The 18,788-nt window shown below is 39.7% G+C and overlaps 1 pseudogene; it reads left to right on the top strand.

Annotated features, from left to right (window-relative positions):
• The first annotated feature begins 16,585 nt into the window (after window positions 1-16,585).
• On the top strand, window positions 16,586-16,891 carry LOC114494931 (annotated as a pseudogene).
• Window positions 16,892-18,788: the final 1,897 nt, after the last annotated feature.

Raw genomic sequence — 18,788 nt, 5'->3', positions numbered from 1 at the left:
CTGTGACAGCAGCAGGACGTCCGGGATGAGGTGGGTCTGCTGGGCCCCCACCGTGCCCCCTTCTAAGCCTCCAGTGCATGGTACCCATTCCTCAATCCAGGCAGCCCAGCTCCTGGCCATGGCTTAGAACAGAGGTGCGCTGGAGCTAAAGGCTGTGTCCTTGTGGGCTGGTCACTGACCTTGACTTGGGACCTGGCTGAAAAAAGTGAACTAAGCCAATCAGATTGGAAGAATTTGGAATTGGGACTCTGCAACCCAATAGGTACAATAAACCAAGCTCAAGGGTCACATGTGACCTCAGGGCTCATCTTTGTCAGGGGCCCAAACTGTCTACATCCTGCTTACTGTCCTTCTGTTTCTCTCCGAGTCCTCTTCCAGAAAGTTCTGGGTGTAGGGTTGGGGGGAGGTGGGAGAAGGGTGGGGAGTCTGCTCTGTGTCATCCCACCAGCCCCGTCTCCTGAACTGTTCAGCCACCTGAGTCATTTCTGTTTCCCCTCAAGGGCTATGATGTTGAAACTCAAAAGCCAGGCAAGGACTGCTTGTTTCTCTCTTTATGCTGAGTCATCCCTTCCCTGAGACAACAGCTGTCCTCCTGGCTGCCAAATGAACTGGCCAAGGTCTATGAGAGGGTACACAGAATATGAATTAACATTTCAACACATCATCTGGCCACACAGGGCTATGTGAGGCTAGGGACCCCAGACACTGAAGCACGAGGCAGGGAGAAAGTGTAACAGAGAGGTCAGGCCAAATCACTGGAGAAGGCAGGGGGTGGGGAGAAAAACCTTCCGGGGCAGAACTGAAGGTTAAAAGCAGACTGCCCAGAAGGGAGGAGGGAGGCTGCCTGAGGCAGCCAGGCAGCTGGTGACTCAGCAGAAGGGAGCTTGTGTGGAACATGAGTGGTCCAACACTTTGCCCCCTTACAGAGCATGGCGACTGGAAGAGGGGAAAAAGACAAACATGGCCAACATTAGCCCTCATTGGTTGGACAGCTGGATGCCCACACTGGTTTCCAGCACGTGTGAGATTTTTGGGAGAAGACATTTAAATCAGAAGGCAGGCAGAAGCCTCACTCTCTTGCTTTGCCCCACACTGGCTGGAGTGGCAAATGCTGGGGCTGCTTGGGGCTTGGGCCCTGCATGGTTGGAAGCCAGCTCCTGGAGGTAGGGTCCATGCTGGGGTGCGTGTTGCTTGCACCAGCCCCTGGGACTCTACCACCCAGGGCAGCACGGCACACAGATCCTGGACTACTTCCACTCTCTCATCCTGAGAGCAGCACACAGAGGCATTAGCTGGGAAGTTCCTCACAAATGGAGCTTCCCCAGAACAACCATCCAGGGTGCAACCTCGCGGCACACCCAAAACCCTGAGAGAAAGAGAGAGCTGCTGCGAGGCGATGTTGATGCTGGCACCAGAGAGGGCCTGGAGCTGTGAAGACCGAGACCCACTTGAGTAACAACCCCGGGTTACAGATGAGCAGTAATAGGGAACTTCCAGGCATGGATTCAGACTTTAATCTTCCTGGGGGTGGCTGGTTTTCTGTGCTTTTCGGGAGAGGTCTGCTTGGTTGGCTTGGGGCAGAAATGCTCCCAGCACCCTCAAATTGGGAACCCTGTTAATAAAAACCTATTTCCTTCACCACAAATCTTCGTGTTACACATATACACAAAGGCAGCAAGCAGCCAGACCCCACCAGGCCACCCAGTTACAGTGTTGCCACTCTGTCTCCTCCCAGGGTGTATGTGTGAGTGTGCGTGTGCACGTGCATGTGTGAGTGTGTGAGTGTGCACGTGTATGAGCATGTGTGTGTGCATGTATGTGTGTGTGCATAGGTGTGTGAGCATGTGCATGTATGTGTGTGCATGTGAGTCTGTGTGTGTGCGTGTATGAGTGTGCACATGTGTGTGTACCTCCTGAAGACTCTGTATCCTCAATTTCACTTTTTTAGGATCCTTCAAGGCTGCCTTGGTCCCAGGGCCCCCATGTCCTGTTAGCTCCACGCTAAAGGTCTGGATGGCCAGCACAAAGTGTATTTGTGTTTGTTTCTATCAGCGCTCAGTGCAGGACACAGGAGCTGGGAGGTGATTTTAAGTAGAGAGGGAATTGACACAGCATCAGGTGCTCCCAAGGTCATAGAAGTGCATGAGGCAACAATAATGCTGAGCTGGCCACCTGGGAGGCCTACCCTTGCCCAGCAGAGATCAAGGCCCCCGCTGGAACGCAGGGCTGCAGCTGCAACCCCAGGGTCTGGAATCTGCTGTCACCACCACACCTGCTCTGGGCTCCTGCAGAGCTGGTGACAGGACATGGGAACAACTGCTGCAGGGAAACTAATGTGCCGTCAGCCAATAGCCGAAGGACCAGGAGCCTGACTCCATTTCCTGTCTGCCTTCCAGATCTCATGTGCGTCCATGTATCAGAACCTAACTCAGAAACTAACACCACCTTAGGTGCGTGGGAGTCTAGGAAACACAATCTTTAACTTTCAGCTCCTGCGGTGCCAGAAGGAATAGAATAAATGCTGAGTCCAAGCACATGTCTGAGAGCCCAATTTCAGATTCCCCAGAAGCCCTACAGGCAGTCGTGGCCTACTTTTACAGCCAGTGAGGGTTCGCTGCCTTTGGTTGAGGACTGGCCCCAGGGGAAGCTGTGTAAGCACAGGAGTTCTATCTGGCCACACAGGGTCAGGCCAGGGGACTGAAGAGCTAAGTACACATCTGTGAGTGTGTGTGTGTGTGTGTGTGTGTTTGTGTGTGTATGTGTGTGTACATACATGCAAGCACCTGCCTGGAGAAGAGGAGTAGAAAGCAGCTCAGGGGCTGGGAGAACAGGCCCAGCTCCACCCACATTCTCACTGGGCTTCTGACAACATGATCAGCCAAAGCAGTCAAATCCAGTGTGGAAGTCAGAGGCAGGTGCACCTCACCGATTCCCAGGTCTTCCTCGAGACCTGAGTCATTAGAGTCATTTCTGATAAGCTGAAGTCTTTGTCTCTCCCTGAGCTACATTCGTTGAGGGTCCCAGAATCTCAAATTTAAAACCAGCGTGCCCAGATATAGTTGTGACACAAACAGCCTGACCACAGGTTTCCTGTGGCAACTTTTGCTGGGTGGAGGCACAGCAGCATTGGGGCTCAGACCCCCCACAGTGTGGCCTCAAGGCAGCAGCCTCCTCTGCTGAAACCCTCAGTGGAACTTCTCCCTTTCTGCACTTATTACACAGTCATATGCTGCCCCTCACTGCTTCAGGGAAGATGAAGGGGCCACTGCTCCAGAGGAAGGGGGTGCACTCCAGGCTGAGTGCATGTTATGGAGGGTGGTCACAGCCCCCCAGGAATGGAAGCTGCTGTGAGACAAACAAGCAGACACCCACTCACTGCCCTCCTCCCCTCAGGAGAGTACTCCAACCCATCTCACTTCAGGGGTGACCTATGAACAACGAGGGACTCAGAGGTTAATGAAAAACTTTGTCATCATCCCTTCAACTCAGTAAATCTCACGTGGAATACCCCTCTTCCCTCTGCCCTCAAACTACCTCCTTCTCCCAACCAACTTGTCTGTGGCACAAGGGGCCTGCCTCCAGGTCTACAATCTCTAAGACATGTTGTTTTGTCCCCTGAGGTGTCTTTCAGGTGTGATCCCTCCTTCTCACTCCACCCTTGGACCTTCTTGCAGGCCCTCATCTCCATCACCCCCATCACTGCATCAGCCAACTCACTGGTCCTTCCCTCAGCTCCCCTGTCTCCCATCCCTCTTGAAGCCCTGTCTGGGTCACATGACTCCTTGCTTTAACACCCATGCACTTGTGATCTAAATAGAGCCCCGGTGCCCCAGCCTGACCTCTGACTCTTTCCACAGCCTGGCTCAACAAAGCTTTCTGGGCTCTCTCCCATACATCCCCTGTCTTCCTGCCAAACTAAGAGCAGCAAGAAAGCATAGGCTTGGGCACCTGTTTCCTTGGTTCAAATCCTGTCTCTGTGCTTCTTGGCCGTGAAAATGTGGGAAGTTGCTTAATTTCTCTGTGCCTCAGTTTCCTCATCTATGAAAATGGGGATAATGACAGTACATCTCTGTCATGGAGTGTTGTAAGAAAGTAGTGAGTTAGCACATGCAAAATGTTGCAAAGTGTCTGGCACATATATACCCAATGAAAGTGGGCAGTTGTTAAAATTACTCTTATGCTTTGATGCTCCTTATTCTGAGCCTTTGCTCATGTGTATCTCTGTCTAGAATGCCCATCAAATCCCCTCTTATCTGTAGAGGATGTGTATTTTGCCTGCCATTCATTGGGAGCAACACTTGCTTCATCCCATAGTGATACCACTTGGTCCACGTGATTAGATAAGGCTGGTCCCACTCCCCAGTGGCAAGGTTAGGAGTATAACTGGGCCGACCAACCAGAGGCTCTCTGTTCCCTGGCCACAGTGATAAACTTAAGAATGGACACGTGACTCAAGCTGGCCAATTAGAGCCCTTGACTGGGACTCTTGCCTGAATTTGTCCTCTGGGATTCTTAGCTATAGGGAAGGTATGGTGGGAGAAAAAAAATGCCTCTTTTCTAAATATATTTACTGCCTAAAACCTAGAACCTGTGAATACTACCTTATATGCTAAAAGAGTGAATATTACTCTACATGCCAAAAAGATATTCTGGAGTTATGGATCTTAAGAAAAGTTTATCTTGGATTATCTGGGTGGGTTCTAAGTGTCATCACAAGTATCTTTATGAAAGAGATTAGATACACAGAGAGTTGGGATTAGACACACAGGGAAAAGGATGTGATAATCAAGCAGAGAGAGTTTGAAGAGGTAGTTGTCTGGAGCCCAGTTTTTTGAGGCTGTCATCCAGGAGACCCTCCAAATTGTCTGGTCTGGCATATGCTTGTGGTCCCAAAGGGCTGTATGTATTTGTATGCATGTATTTGTCTGAGTGTCTGGCTTCCAATCAGTTTAAATATAGGTGCTGAGTGAGATCCTACCCTTTGAGAAACTGACAGGTCTTGGCACATCCTCAAGAACTGGGAGGTATTAGAAATAAAATGGTTTCTTGTCAAATCACAAACATTTGAGAGACAACCAAAAGACTAGGCAAAGCTGAATGATAAGGTTCTTGTCTTTCACAAAGCCACTGCTTCAAAACTGAGAGAGAGGCTATTTTATTGAATATATAGAAACAAATGCAGAGAGTCAAGCAAAATGAGGAAACAAGGAACATATTATAAACAAAGATAAATCCTCAGGGAAAAAAACTTTAAGATGGAGATAAAAATATAACTGATAAAGAGTTCGAAGTAATGGTCATAAAGTTGCTCATGGAAGACTGGATGAACACAGTGAGAACTTCAACAAAGAGATAGAAAACATAAGAAAATACCAAATAGAAGGCATAGAGAGGAAGTATACAAAAATGAACTGAGAAATACATTAGAAGGAATCAACAGTAGAATAGACAAATAAGAAAAAAATCAGTGAACATGAAGACAGGGCAGAGGAATACACCCCATTAGAACAACAAAAAGAAGAAAAATTAAGAGAAGATAGCCGCAGGGATCTATGGAACAACATTAAGCAGTCTAATATTCTCGTTACAGGATTTCTAGAAGGAGAAGAAGGAAAGAAAGTTTATTTGAAGAAGTTATTGCTGAAAACTTTCCTAACCTGGAGAAACAGAAGTCTAAATCCAGGAAGCACAGAGAGTTCCAAATAAAATTAATTTAAAGAAACCCACACTGAGACACAATTAACATGTCAAAAGTTAATGGCAAAGAGAGAATATTAAAAGCAGCAAGAGAAAAAAAAATTGTTACAAAAAAGAATACCCTCATAAACTGTGAGCAGATTTTTCGGCAGAAAGTTTGCAGGCCAAAAGGGAATGGTACCATATATGTATAAAGTGCTAAAAGAAAAAAATAAACTTCCAACCAAAAATAGTTTACCTGGCAAAGTAATCATTCAGAATGGAGAGATAAAAAGTTTTCCAGAGAAGTGAAATCTAAAAGAGTTCATCACCACTAAACCAACCTTACAACAAACATTAAAGGGACTTTTTTAAGTTGTAAAGAAAGAGTGCTAATTAGTAATAAGAAAATATATAAAAGTATAAATCTTACTGGTTAAGGTAAATGTATACAGGCATACACTGGAGATATTGTAGGTTTGATTTCAGACCACCACAAAGAAGCAAATATCACAATAAAGCAAGTCACATAAATATTTTAGTTTCCCAGTGCAGATAAAAGTTATGTTTCCACTATATTGTATAGTTTATTAAGTGTGTGATAGCACTACACGTAAAAATGTGCATACCTTAATTTAAAAATAAGTTATTGCTAAAAATACTAGCCAACTTGATGCTGACAGATTTGCTCAATGCAAGAGTGCCACAAACCTTTAATTTGTAAAAAATGCAGTATCTGTGAATTGCAGTAAAGCAAAGTGAGATAAAATAAGGTATGCTTGTACTAAAGGTAGTGGATTAAACACTTACATAGCTAGTATGAAGAATAAAAGACAAAAGTAGACTTCCAGTCAAGATGGCAGTATAGACAGACAGGACTCATCTCTTCACATAACCACATCAAAATTACAACTAAAATGTAGAACAGCCATCACTCAGAACCATCAGAAATCAAGTTGAATGAAAGTCCAACAACTGCAAAATTAAAGAAACCACATCCATCCATACTGAGCTGGCAAACTGGTACCATATCTGAGACTCCATCAAAATAGCTGACATTGTCTGACCTGCATTGAAGATCCCCAGAGACTCTGCCACACCCAAACTAATGGGCCCACCCACGCTGCTTTTCCATAGGAATGCTGGATCTTGACTCATACTTCACAACTTCCTAAATCCTATCAAACAAGCAACAGCTGGCCTCAGTGAGCCTCAGGCCCAGCACTAGCAGCAGCCAACCTAGATTCACAGCTTGGCTTGGCCTGGGAATCTCCAAGCACAGCACAAGCAGCAACTATCTCACACTGCTCTATAGTTCAGGCAGGGTAGCCCTGGGCAAAACACAGGTGCAGGCTGAGCTTGGCCTGTACCACCTTGGAACTTCAGGGCCAGCACACCCAGTGGACAGCTACAAACCATGTCAGAGAATCACCCTGCAATACCCCACAGAGGGCGGGGGTGTGTGGTCAGTGGTCACAGCTAGTCCTTACAGCTGACTGGCCTGGGTAAATCCCTCCCATTCATCTGCCAATGGCAACTAAGGCTCAGCTATAAGAGAAGGGTGTACTCAGCCCACACAAAGGGTATACCTTGAGTACCCAGCTTGGGTGAGAGGGGAGACTGTGCCACTGGACCCTTCAGGACACCTACTACATTAGGCCACACTACCAAGACAGGGAGTCATGGCAGCTCTACCTAATACATAGAAACAAACACAGGGAAGCTGCCAAAATGAGGAGACAAAGAAACATGGCCCAAATGAAAAAACAGATCAAACTCCTGAAAAAGAGCTGAATGAAATGGAAATGAGCAATCTATCAAATGCAGAGTTCAAAACACTGGCTATAAAGGTGCTCAGGGAACTTAGTGAGGACCTCAACAGCATAAAAAAGATCCAGTCAGAAACTAAGGATTCACTAATTGAAACAAAGAACAATTTACAGGGACACAACAGCAGAGTGGATGAAGCTGAGAATCATATCAATGATATGGAACACAAGAAAGCAAAAAACCAATCAGAACAACAAGACGAAACAAGAATGCAAAAAATTAGGTTAGGATAAGCAGCCTCTTAGTATTGAACCTTCAAGAGGTCAAACATTCACACCATAGGGGTGACAGAAGGAGAAGAGAAAGAACAAAATCTGTTTTGAAAATATATTTGAAAAAATAATGAAAGAAAACTTCCCCATTTTGGTGAAGGAAATAGACGTGTGAGTCCAGGAAGCACAGAGAGTCCCAAAAGAGATGGATGCAAAGAGGCCCACTCCAAGACACATCACAATTAAAATGCTAAAGGTTAAAGATAGAGAGAGAATCTTAAAAGCAATAAGAGAAAAGTTCCCTGTTACCTACAGGGGAGTTCCCATAAGACTGTCAGCTGATTTATCAAAAGAAACTTTGCAGGCTAGAAGTGATTAGCAAGAAATATTCCGAGTCATAAAAAGCAGGGACCTACAGCCAAGATTGCTCTACCCAGCAAAGGTATCTTTAGAATCAAAGGGCAGATAAAGAGCTTCCCCAACAAAAAAATCTAAAGGAGTTCATCATCACCAAACCATTATTATATGAAATGTTAATGGGATTTATTTAAGAAAAAGAAGATCAAAACTATGAACAATAAAATGGCAAAAAATACAAATCTATCAACAATTGCATTGATGTGGACCCCGCCTTGTGGGGTCCACATCATTATGGGTGAGATGAGACATTCACATGGACTACCGAGTCTGGTGGAAGAAAAGGGACAGCATGGCCTTTCTCTCAAGGGGAGCAAAAGCCTCAGCCCTTGCTCCAATGAGCTTTTATTGTCTTACTGGGCATTACAAGAAGGTCCTCATTAACTGTGCGCAGGCTCACTTTAGGTGGTTCCTTATACAGAAAACAAAGGGGAGGATGCCAGTAATCACATCACAGAAGAGGGATATTTGCAAATGAAAAGACACAAGTGGTTGAATCTGTTACACTGGTCTTTGGAAGGTTTAGGATGGTTTTTAGGAAGTTTCTTTGCAGTAAATGTCTGCCACTTGGGGCTGGGCCCACACCAGGCAGGATGGTCTACTACACTGAATCTAAAGAACAAACTAAGTAAACAAGAAGACAGAGACAGAACCATGGATACGGAGAACATTTTGATGGTTGCCACATGGAAAGGAGTATGGGAGAATGGGTGAAGAGGTGAGGGATTAAGAAGTACAAGTAGGTAGTTACAGAATAGCCATAGGAATGTAAAGTGCAGTATAGGAAAGGGAGTAATCAAAGAACTTGCATGTATGACCCATGGACATGAACAATGGTGGGGGATTGCCTGAGGGAGTGGGGGGTGCTGTGTAGAGGAGGGCAAAAGGGGAAATTCAGGACAACTGTAATAGCATAATCAGTAAAATATAATTAAAAAAACAAAAGTAGTAAAAATAACTATAATTATTAGTTAAGGAATACACGAGATAGAAGAATATAAAATGTGACATCAAAAATGAAAAATATGGAGTGGAAATGTAAAAGTATAGAGCTTCAGGATGCAATTAAACTTAAGTTGTTATCAGGTTAAAATTATTGGAAATAACCACAAAGCAAAATCCTATAGTAGATACACAAAAGATAATGAAAAAAAGAACTTAAGCAAACCACTAAAGAAGTCATGAAACCACACAGGAAGAGAGTAAGAGAAAAAAGAAAAAAACAGAAAAGAACTATAAAACTGCCAGAAAACAACTAGCAAAATGGCAATAAGTATATACCTATTAACAATTACTTTGATGTAAATGGACCTGATTTTGTAATAAAAGAACAAAGAGTGGCTGGATGAATTTTTTAAAGAAGACCCACCTATATACTATTTACAAGACACTCATTTCAGATGTAAAGACACACACAAATTGAAAGTAAGAGGATGAAAAAGCTGTTCTGTGTTAATGGAACCCAAAAGAAAGCTGGGGAAGCTATACTTATATTAGACCAAATAGAGCTTATAACAAATACTGTAATAAGACACAAAGAAGGGTATTACATAATGATAAAGCAGTCAATCCAACAAGAGAATATAACATTTGTAAATATTTTGCACCTACAATAAGAATATCTAAATATATAAAGCAAATATTAACCTAAATATATAATGCAAATATAGACAGCAATACAATAACAGTAGTGGATTTTAATACACCATTTATATCAATGAATAGATTATCCAGATAGAAAATCAATAATACAATATTGGTCTTAAATGACATTTTAGACCAGTTGAACATAACAGACATGTACAGAATATTCCATCCAAAAGCAATAGAATACACATTCTTCTCAAATGTACATGAAACATTCTGTAGAATAAATCAGAATCATGTGTTAGGCCACAAAACAGACTTAGTACATTTAAGAAGACTGAAATCATGTCAAAAATCTTTTCCAATAAGAATGGTATGAAACTAAAAATCAGTTATAACAAAAAACTGGAAAACTCACATATATGTAAAGATTAGACAACATATTACTAAATAAGAAATGGGTCAATGAAAAAATCAAAGAGAAATTTTAAAAATAGAGAAAATGAAAATAGAAATACAACATACCAAAATTTATGTGATGAAGCAAAAGCAGGTTTAAAAGGAAAGTTCATAGCAATAAATGCCTACCTGAAGAAACAAGAAAAATTTCAAATAACCTAACTTTACACCTCAAGGAACTACAAAAAGAAAAACAAATGAAGCCCAAAGTTAGTGGAGGAAGGAAATAATGAAGATCAGAGGGGAAATAAGTAAAATAAAGACTATAAAGACAATAGAAAAGATCAATGGAACTATGACCTGGTTCTTCGAAAAGATAAAACTGATAAAATTTTAAGTAGACTCACTAAGAAAAAAGAGCACTCATGTATATAATTGAAATCATAACTGAAAGAGGAGTCATTAGAACCAAAGCCACAGAAATACAGATTCAAGAGAGACTTCTGAGAACAATTATATGCCAACAAATTGGAAAACCTAAAAGGAATGAATAAATTCCTAGAAATATGCAATCTTCCAAGACTGAATCATGAGGAAATAAAAAATCTGAATAGATTGATACTAGTAAGGAAATTGAATCAACAAGGAAAATCTTCCCAACAAACAAAAGTCCAGGACAAGATGACTTCACTGGTGAATTCTTCCAAACATTCAAACAAGAATTAAAATCAGTTCTTCTCAAACTCTTCCAAAAAGTAAAGAGGAAGAAACACTTTCAAATTCATTTTATGAGGCCAGCATTACTCTGACACCAAAACCAGACAAGGACACCACAAAAAATATTAGAGGGCAATATCCCTGATAAATATATATGCAAAAATTCTCAACAAAGCACCAAACAATATTTAATAATACATTAAAAGTATCATACACCATGATCAAATGGGATTTATTCCAGAGATGCAAGGACAGTTCAACACCCACAAATCAATGAGTGAGATACACCATATTAACAAATGAAGAATAGAAATCGTATGATCATCTCAATATATGCAGAAAAGCATTTGACAAAATTCAATATCCATTTATGATAGAAACTTTCAATAAAGTGGATATAGAGGGGACTGACCTCAACATAAAAAAGCACATGCAGGACAAGCCCACAGTTAATACATTCAATGGTAAAAGCTGAAAGTTGTTCTCCAAGATCAAGAATAAGAAAAGAATGCCCACTCTGTCCACTTTTATTCAACATAGTATTACAAACCCTCGCCATAACAATTAGGCAAGAAAAATAATGAAATCTTACAATTTGTGGTGACATACATGGACCTTGAGGGCATTATACTAAGTAAAATAAGTCAGACAAAAATAACATATGATCTCACTTATATGAGGAATCTTAAAAAAAAAAAATAAAGCTCACAGATATGGGTGGTTGGTTGCCAGAGGTAGGAAGTGTGGGTGGTCAAAATGGGTGAAGGGGATCAAAAGGTACAAACTCGCAGTTATAAAATAAGTAAGTCATGGGAATATAACATACAGCATGGAGACTGTAGTTTTTGGTCTATATTGCATATTTGAAAGTCGCTAAGAGAGTAGATGGTAAAAGTCCTCATCACAAGAAAAAAATTATAACTATGTTGGGGACATATGTTAACTAGACTTATTGTGATCATTTCATAATGCCTACAAGTATCAAATCATGTGGTGTACCTGAAACTAATATAGTGCTATATGTCAGTTATACCTCAAAATACTGTTTTTCATTTATTTATATATCAGTATTTATGAATTTTTACTTAAATATTTACTTTTACATATTGGAAATAAATGTCTGGTTGTTGCCACTCTTCAACCTCCCACCCACTTTGATGACAATGGCATTTGAGAGGAGGGCGGGTCACCACAGCTGCTGAGCAGACACATGTTCTGCAAACACCCAGCTGGGAGTCCTGAGCCTCCATTTCTGCCTTCAGTGCGTCTCACTTCGGCTGTACCTCTAGAAGTCATTTGAGACCTTTCATGCATCTGAGAGTCTCTGTTAATCCCTTGCTTTTAATAACTTTTGAAATTTTCATGGATGATGAGCCTTCCACCCTGCCCAAACACACCACAGATAATATTCTTTCTTTACATGACTGTATTAAATCACCTTGTAAATAGATTCTTGGTATTAGAGTTAAATCTTAGGATAGAAAAAAGAGTCCAGTGTGTGATTCCTGGGTACCATCTTGAACAAAAATATGTTTTAAATTTTAGATATATATTGAGATTTATTTGCAGAAGGATTGCCCGAGAGTTCCTGTTTTCAGTTCTTTATTTGGAATTATACATATTTTGGTTTACTAAAGTAGAATTTCTTCATATTATTTGAAATATTTCCTATTACAGCATTCTTTGGAATAATTTACTTATATTAAAATTATTGAATTTTATTTTACTTTTCAACAGGTTACCCTGATATAGAGGAAAGTCTATGATTTGTTGGTATTTGCCTGCTCTTTTGCTCCAAGTATCTGTCATTAGCTAGAATTATCAGTACAATACTTAACACTATTGGAAATAGTTTGCATACATTCTTGTTTCACAGTTTTAATGGGGCCAACTCTGGAAATTTGCATAATATATTAATTACTCACTAGAGAGAGGGAGAGAGAGTCTAAGCCTATGCTTACATTGTTAAGTGTGATTTGGTGTTAGTACCTTCCAAAGTTTTATGTAATAAATAAAATAAATATGTTCTGTGTTCTGGACCTAGTAGCTCCTATGGCATGAAAATTATTTGAATTTTGAAAAAAGAAAACTATATGAAATGCGCCTTAGTGATAATTTAAATTAAAATATATATATATATTTCATGATTATATCTCTATTCTATTTCTGTTACTGTCTTCTGTTAATTTGGACTATTTTATTTTACCACAGAAGCATTCGTACATTAAAGTTTTTGATGTAATAACTTATCTGATCTTCCCTATATTCTTTGAAATCTCTTTTTTAAAAGATTATACTTATTTATTTATTTATTTATTTTCAGAGGGAGGGGAAAGGGAGGAGGAAGAAATGAAGAGAAACATCAGTTGGTTGCCTCTCATGTGCCCCCAATTGGGAACCTGGCCCATAACCCAGGCATGTGCCCTGACTGGGAATTGAACCAGTGACCTTTTAGTTCACAGGCCAATGTTCAACCCACTGAGCCACACCGGCCAGGACCGAAATCTCTTATGTGTTAGTTATAACACTTCTTAAGCATACATTTAATACAATCAAATATATATATATATATATATATATATATATATATATATATATATATATTTCTGTTTGTTAGCTTATTCTTTACTAACTTCCCCAGACTACTTCAGCTTGGCTCCTATGCCATTCTTGCATTCAGGGATTACCTAGTAATTTACATTCTTTATTATTTTATTTTTACTTTTTTAATTGAATCCATTGGGATGACACTGGTTAATAAAATTATGTAAGTTTCAGCCCTGACCACTGTGGCTCAGTTGGTTGGACTTCATCCCACAAAGTGAAAGGTTGCTGGTTCAAATCCTAGTCAAGGGTGCATGCCTAGGTTGCAGGTTCCCTGTTGGGGCATGAATTAGAGGCAACTGGTTGATGTCTCTCTCTCACAATGATGTTTCTCTTCCTCTCTCCCCTCTCTCTAAAAATAAATAAATAAAATATTTAAGAAAAATAACATGAGCTCGAGAGTCAGATTAGCCCAGGTTTGACCTTTAAAAAAATTATATAACTGACTTCAGGCCAAGAAGAAGGTGTAAGTAGATACACTTTGCCTCCTTGCACAACCAAAAGAAGGACAACAACAAATTTAAAAACAAAAAATAAGCAGATCTGCCAGAAAATCAAGCTATATGGAAGTATGACAACCAAGGAGTTAAATAAGAAACATTCATCCAGACAGGTAGGAGGGGCAGAGACAGGTAGCTGGGTAGTGGGGGCAGAGAGGACTCCTGGCAAGGTGGTGGCTGGAAGACCAGGGCAGGAGAGGTGGCAGCTGGGGAACTGGGCAAGGCAGTGGCTGGCGGATCAGGTGGTCCCACATTTTCATGGGTCTGGACCAAGAACAACAGCTGGGGAACAAGATGAACTGTGAAGCCCAGGGTTTCAGTGTGGGAAAATAAAGCCTCAGAACCTCTGACTGAAGAAACCTGTAGGGGTTGCAGTGGCAGGAGAGACTCCCAGCTTTGTGGGAGAGTTCATTGAGAGACTCACAGGGTCCTGGAACATGCACATGCCCACCCACCTTGGAATCAGCACTGGAGGGGCCCAGCTTGCTTGTGGGTAGAGAGGGAAGTGACTGAAAATCAGCCGAGAACCAAGCAAGTGGCACTCTTCCCTTCCCCACATATAGCACTACAACTTAGCCACATGGGTTGCCCCACCCTGGCCATACCTAAGGCTCCACCCCTTATTATGTAACAGCTGAGCCCAGACAAAAAAATATGGCCCAGATGAAAGAACAGATCGAAGCTACAGGAAAAAAAGCACAACTAAGTGATAAAGAGATAGACAACCTATCAGATGCAGAGTTCAAAACACTGGTAATCAGGATGCTCACAGAAATGGTTGAGTATGGTCACAAAATAGAAGAAAAAGTGAAGGCTATGAAAAGTGAAATAAAGGAAAATGTACAGGGAACCAACAGTGATGGGAAGGAAACTGGGACTCAAATCAATGATTTAGAGCAGAAGGAAGAAATAAACATTCGACCAGAACAGAATGAAGAAACAATAATTCAAAAAAATGAAGAGAGGCTTAGGAAGTTCTGGGACAACTTTAAATGTTCCAACATCCAAATCATAGGGGTGCCAGAAGAGGAAAATGAAGAGCAGAAATTGAAAACTTTTTTGAACAAATAGTAAAGGAGAACTACCCTAATATGTCCAAGGAAATAGACTTCCAGAAAATCCAGGAAGTTTAGAGAGTCCCAAAGAAGTTGGACCTAAGGAAGCAAACACCAAGGCATATCATAATTACATTACCTAAGATTAAAATGAAGGAGAGAATCCTAGAAGCAGCAAGAGATAAGGAGACAGTTACCTACAAAGAAGTTCTCATAAGACTATCAGCTGATTTCTCAAAAGAAACCTACAGTCAGGAAGGGGCTGGAAAGAAGTATTCCAAGTCATGAAAAGCAAGGACCTACATCCAAGATTGCTCTATCCAGCAAAGCTTTCATTTAGAATGGAAGGGCAGATAAAGTGCTTCTCAGATAAGGTCAAGTTAAAGGAGTTCATTATCACTAAGCCCTTAGTATATGAAATGTTAAAGGGACTTATCTAAGAAAAAGAAGATAAAAATATGAGTAGCATAATGATAATAAACTTATGACTATCAACAATTGAACCTAAGAAAACAAAAACAAACTAAGCAAAGAACTAGAACAGGAACAGAATCACAGAAATGGAGATCACACGGAAGGTTATTAGTGGGGAGGTGGAGGGGGAGAATGGGAGAAAAGGTACAGGGAATAAGAAGCATAACTGGTAGGCACAAAATAGACAGGGGGAGGTTAAGAATAGTATGGGAAATGGAGAAGCCAAACAACTTATATGTATGTATGACCCATGGACATGAACTAAGATGGGGAAATGCTGGTGGGAGGGGCAGTACAGGGTGGAAGAGAATAAAACAGAGAAAAATGGGACAATTGTAATAGCATAATCAAGAAAATATATTTAAAAAATAAAAATAATTATATAAGCTTATATTTTTGATGTTCATAATTAATTTGTTTTATCAGAACTTTTGTCTTCAAATCTTTCCAATTTCATTGTGTTTTCTTTTTTAAAAACTGTAACAGATAAATTTCACCCTAATTTTTTCAAAATAAACAAACTTAAGATTATGCATTTACAATTAAATAAGAAACAAATTTAAATATAAAACATAGTTATATGTAAAGTTGTCCATTCAGTTATTTGTTAAATATTTAACCCATTGAAATTTGGGGAAATAGTGTTTTCTCATGTAAAGTTTATGATACATTCTCAGTACATTTTAAAGTCATGTTCAAAGAACATGTAGGCATTTTGTCTTGTAATTGATTGAGGTTTTTATTGCAGTTTAATATATGTTTAATGTAGAATTTTATGAAAACTTGGGGGAAATTTTATCTCTTTGCCTATGAAGAATAATATGTCATAGACATTACATTACTCTATATTATAATTTACATTCAAATTATTTACAGTCATGCTATTTTAAAAAGTTTGTTTTTTCTTATTCTCTTGTTCATTTTCTCTTGACCTACCACAGAAATGTATGATTGTATAAAGTTTCTGGGTGCAGTTTGGTGTGTCTAGTTATTTGCATTTATTTGAACTAAAAAGAAAATATTAACATTTCAGCCTATTTATCTGTTCATGACAGAAGACTGTGGGCATACAGAAAATTTCAGGGAAGAAGTAAGAGTAGGCCACCATGCCCTGCACCAGCGTGAGTGCCTCTTCTTCTCTTGCTTTGGACCTTCCGCCTCACCACTGCTCGAAATGGATCCCAAATGCTCCTGCTGCACTGGTGGATCCTGCAGCTGAACCAGCTCCTGCAAATGCAAAGACTGAGAGAAGAGCTGCTGTGCCTGCTGCTGCTGGGCTGTGCCAAGCGTGCCCAAGGCTGCATCTGCAAAGGAGCATCAGGCAAGTGCAGCTGCTGTGTATGACATCAGGGACAGCCTGTTCCCCATTGTAAATAGAGCATTGTCTACAAACCTGCATTTTTTAATTTTTCATAAGCCTTAATCCAACTGCTGTTTTCCTTTTTGTATGGAATATTTGAATGACAATAAACTTATCTAGGCTCTTAACAACAACAAAAGTATTAAAAGTAAGCCACAATCCACCTATCAAGTATTTCCAAACATCTCAGGGTTTTTAATGTATTTTGACAGAATTTTGTTTAAATCATTAAGTTTCATGACTACTATAACAATATTATCTTAACAACATTATTATGAGGATGTTTAGGCTTTTAACGTACATTGTTACTTTTGCCACATTTATTGTTTTGAATGAATTTGATATTTTACTGCTTCTGTATTTTTTATGCTTCTTTTTTATGTCATTCTTATTCTTATAGTTTTTTAAAAGATATATTTTTGTATATATGGCTAAATTTTCATCTATTGCATTTATTTATTTATTTATTTATTTTCACCCCAGGATATGTTTATTGATTTTTAGAGAGAGGGGAAGAAGGAGAGAGAAAGAAACATCGATTGGCTGCGTCCCGACCAGGGATAAAACCTGCAACCCACATATGTGCCCCTCCTGGGACTTGAACACACAACATTTTGGTGTATGGGACAACATTCCAACCAACTCAGCCACTTGGCTAGGGCATGCCTTCTTATGCTTTTAATTTTCGAGTTCTATTATCTGTATTTCTTGTCATGCACAACATTTCTTATCTTTTTTACTATATTTAATTTTAGGATTTCTTACCGATTTTCTTTTTTTTTTTACTTAAAACAACATTTAATTGATTTTATCCACTATGATAAAAGACTATACAGTTTACTACATTTAATTCTATGGCTATAATTATTAAAATAGTAAATATGACACTAAACACATATTATATTCAATTGAAGGAAAAATACTGTCACACACAGAAATAGATTAGAAGTATGTCACTTTTGTTTTGCTTTTCCCATTCTCTTCTAGAAATTTAAAAATGTAATCAGGTTTCACATACTGTATTAATTAGGAATTTAATTCACCTTTAAGTAATCTCAACATGAAAATAATAGTTACGTTTTAAAATTATATATTTTGAGTGGTTTTACTTCATATCACATTAAATTTTGTAACTATACACATGCAACATATTGTTTACTTATTTTTAATGAAGTATCATCACAATTGATTTCAGAATCAAACTAATTTAGTAAATGACCGACACACATAAACAGGCAAATGTGACAAGCTTCAGTTTTACATAGAACTTCTTCAATGAGATCTATCTCCTCAGTCTAGGTTAATTCTCCTCAGCTATGGATTATATCATGTCCTTGCCCTGGGGGTCAGGAGAAATCAATTTTTTTTTAAAAACAAGCTCTGAATTAACATGCCTTATGATGTTGTCCAAAATGTATAAGCTCCTTTTTCCTCGAAAAGAACCACCCCAGGCCTCCACTGTACTTTTATTTTAATGTAATGTTTGGGACAATTGTCCCAAAGGGCTGATATTTCCCAATTAATCTGAGGGTATAATAAAATGAGCCACAACACAATATTTGAGATTTTGGTTTCTCACCCTTATCAAGACTCACAGCTTCCCGTCATCAATATTTATTGAGCATCTGCAGTGCATTAGGCACAACAACATACAAAAAAACATTGTCCCTGCTCTGGAGGAGCTTATATTCTAAAAGAAAAAAAAATACACCCCTTTTAAAATGGTCTTTTTGTTTGGTGTTTTTGCAAGATACTGAGGAAACCGTCTGTAGGGCGGACTTTGGATATAACTTCGCTCCATTATTTAAAAAAGAGAAGAAGAGGAAGGATTTTAAAGGCAGCCAATGACAGACCTTTCAGGATAGGTAGAGTTTACAGGGAGATAATATGATCTCATCAGCTAAGGAGAGATTTAGGGCAGTAAATAGGGCAAGGGAGAGAGTTTGTGGGATGTAAG

This window comes from Phyllostomus discolor, chromosome 4, assembly GCF_004126475.2.
Source record: "Phyllostomus discolor isolate MPI-MPIP mPhyDis1 chromosome 4, mPhyDis1.pri.v3, whole genome shotgun sequence".
Taxonomy (NCBI): Eukaryota; Metazoa; Chordata; class Mammalia; order Chiroptera; family Phyllostomidae; genus Phyllostomus; species Phyllostomus discolor.
This window is presented reverse-complemented; position numbering and strand designations above follow the sequence as displayed.